Source organism: Triticum urartu, chromosome 4A (genome assembly GCF_056163025.1).
Source record: "Triticum urartu cultivar PI428250 chromosome 4A, HENAU_Tu73, whole genome shotgun sequence".
NCBI classification, from domain to species: Eukaryota; Viridiplantae; Streptophyta; class Magnoliopsida; order Poales; family Poaceae; genus Triticum; species Triticum urartu.
The window spans coordinates 139,071,847-139,075,150 of NC_141876.1; the positions used below are offsets into that span (position 1 = coordinate 139,071,847).

General features: G+C 52.5%; 1 pseudogene; it reads right to left on the reverse strand.

The window, feature by feature from the left end:
• Positions 1 to 361: 361 nt before the first annotated feature.
• LOC125554654 (uncharacterized) lies at positions 362 to 1,870 on the reverse strand (annotated as a pseudogene).
• Between the last annotated feature and the right edge of the window lie 1,434 nt (positions 1,871 to 3,304).

A 3,304-nucleotide genomic window follows, 5' to 3' on the forward strand; every position in this document is an offset into this window, starting at 1 on the left:
CGAACGGACTCCAGATCAGCCCTCCCGAGAGAGTTTAGGGCTTGGCAGCGGTCCGTATCGTAAAACGCGATGAATCCTTCTCCCTGATTTTTTTCTCCCCGAACATGAATATATGGAGTTGGAGTTGAGGTCGGTGGAGCTCCAGGGGGCCCACGAGGTAGGGGGAGTGCCCCCACCCTCGTGGACAGGGTGTGGGCCCCCTGGCGTAGATCTTTCTTCCAGTATTTTTTATATATTCCAAAATAATTCTCCATTGATTTTTAGGTCATTCCGAGACTTTTATTTCTGCACAAAAATAACACCATGGCAATTCTGCTGAAAACAATTGCAGTCTGGGTTAGTTCCATTCAAATCATGCAAGTTAGAGTCCAAAACAAGGGCAAAAGTGTTTGGAAAAGTAGATACGACGAAGACGTATCAAATGACTGCAGTGAGCAACGGCCAGATCGAGCTGGTCAAAAAGAAAAAGACGAAACCCGCCAAAGTCAAGTGACCCCAACTTGAGAATTTCAAATTTGACTGGGCGGGAGGAGATGCCAGATTTAAAAATTAGATCATGCACCTTAATTGCGTGAAAATCTTGTTGAACGGAAAAACAGTGGTTTAGGGCTAATTCAACTAGCAGTTCATTAGGTCTGACAGTGATTGGCATGAAAGTAATCCAAAAAGGATGTGTATGGTGAGTGTAGTGCACATGAGGTGGAAGCTGGTTAAAGCAACTAACATTTAGCATACGGTAAAAGAAACTAATACCGGGCCATTTTCGTCTCACCTTAGGCAGATCCAGAGTTGATGGCGCTGGTGGCAGTGATGCAGAGACGACCGGCGACGAAGAGGAAGGCGTGGAACCAAGCGACGAGGGCATGCCATCAGCACAAAGAAGGCGTCGGGCACCACTCATGAGCATAGGCCAGGGGAAGCGGATCAGCATGCTCCTCTTGCGGTAGTCACCCATGGAGGTGATCAGTTTGGTTACGGCGGGCGATGCAATAGTGAAGGAGAAGCAGGAGTCTCTGTCGTCAGTGACATCGAATTGGAGGTAGGAGTCCCCAAACAAGTGAGCGAGGACAAATGCCATGGTCGTGGCGTTGAGAGTGAAGGGGAATTGGATTACACGCACGTACATTTGGCAGCCATGAGGCTGGCTGCATGAACGGGCGGTAACGTGGGAACGAAGCTGTGACCAAGCCACAGCTTCGAACTGGAGACCCAGGTCGTCGGGGATTTGGAGCAGCCGGGCAAGCGTCATGCATGTAGCGGTAGAGCACGGTGGAGACGGGATGGAGGGCAGAGCCCTAGCGAAAGAGAAGGAATAGTTGCGGAAGCTGAGAGTGGTTTAAGCGAGGATGATCTCAGCCACGCACGCAGAAGCGACGTGGAAACGGAAGACCAGAGGAGAGCATTGCGCGACAAAGAAGTGAGCAGTAGATCCACCCAGGACGGCCTGGAACAGCGCAGCGACAACTATGGCGTCGAGGTGACGGTTGGAGTAGCCGAAGGCGATGTAGAGCGGTGAGGCAAGGTGGAGGGCCGGGGTGGTGATGTCGAGGCGGAGGTAGTAGGAGCAATCATCTTCAAACTCCAAGCCCATGGTGTTGCCGCAGCCCAGGAAGCAGCAGAGCGCAACCTGCCCGGCCTTGACATAAGGTAGGTCGAAGAATGGCGAAGGTGGTGGAGCCACGTATGGTATGAGCTCGTCTAGGGAGTTTGTGGTAAGAGGTAGGTCAGGTGCAGAGATGTCCGGTGGGTTTTTGGTGGCTGGAGCATTGCCGGAGGCCGGCGGGGTGGCCGGCAAGGAGGGCGGAGTGGGAGCGGGAGCGGGAGCGAGACCGGGAGCGGGAGCGAGACCGGGAGCGGGAGCGAGAGCCATTCATGTTTAGTTGAAGCGTAGAGCGCTGGAATCGGTTCATGACTTTTGATTAGGCTTCAGTACACCAGCCCTCAGCCAGATTCTCAGAGATGCCCCTCACCCCTGACACATTTTTTTCCAACTTCACACGTCGCCACGCTAGATGCCCATTCATCACGGTTCAGTCTCAGTCCATCTCCAACCTACTACCACCCAACACCCACATTTACTGTTCAGCTCCAGTCCAGCCAGGCGACATATTATTTTTCGTCTGTGTTTCAAAGTTTTGTATTCTTTTACCATGCCAATTTAGAGAGTATATATCTGAACAAATGCCGATGCATCTTATATATTTCCAGATTCATCGGTAAAATCAACATTTTCAGTGTTGATATTTTGTGCACATCATTTATACAGATGATTACCACTTACAAAACAAATGCATGAAAGAAAACTTTGTAGGGATTATTTCATGGGAACTGCTAGGCGCCGGCGCACCGGCCCAAATTTGGGTCGGTCGCCAGGCAGCCGTGCGATTCAGCAGCCAGCACCCGTCCGATCTGCCTCCAAAAAACATCGTTTTCCTTTCGTAAGTCAACGCAAACACGGAAAAAGCTCGATCTGGTTGTGCCACGTCCAGCGCGCCCTCCGGCGAGGGCAGCAGCACCTCCGCTTCCCTCCTCGCGCCACCGCTCGTTGTAGCTCCGCCGCTCGTCGCAGCTCCGCTGCATCACCATGGCCCCGTTCAAGGACGCAGTCTAGCCCCCGTCTCCTTCTCCACAACAGGCCATTGTAGGATCACATGGCCACGGGGCGCTATGCGGCTGTGCCTCTCCCAGCGACGTTCCCCCCGGATGCATCTCCTCCAACCGCCGGCCGGCTTGTCTCTCCCCCTATGCCAGCATCTTGTGCTACTCACCATTGTGGTAGCCCTACATGGAAGTAGCAAAATCTTCAGGGGACGTAGCAAAAAACAAAGATAGTTGCAGCAAAAATACCATCGCAGTTGATGCATGTGGAAGCACTGCCGGTCCCGCTGCCTCTCTGCCATCCAAAATGGATGTAACAAATTTCTCGCCTGGTCATAGAAAAACTGATGGCGGTTGCAGCAAAAAACGCCGCCGCCGTCGCCGCAGGTCGTCGTTGTGCCCTCATGGATGTAGCAAAACATCTTGGCAGTTGTAGCAAAATCTGACACAGTTGTAGCAAAATGTCCTCGCCGTCATGTGGGTCGCAGCTCCGCCGTGAATGTAGGTAGCAAATTTACTTGTCAGTTGTAGCAAAATTCAGCAATGGTTCCAGCAAAACATCGCCACCGCCGTCGCTGGTCACAGCTCCACCGTGAATGCATGTAGCAAAAGGCCAACATGGTTCCAACATCTAGGCGTTGCGGTTCGAGCATTTGAATGCCATGGTTGTAGCACTCCCCTGTCGTGTGTGGTCACCACCGGCAGC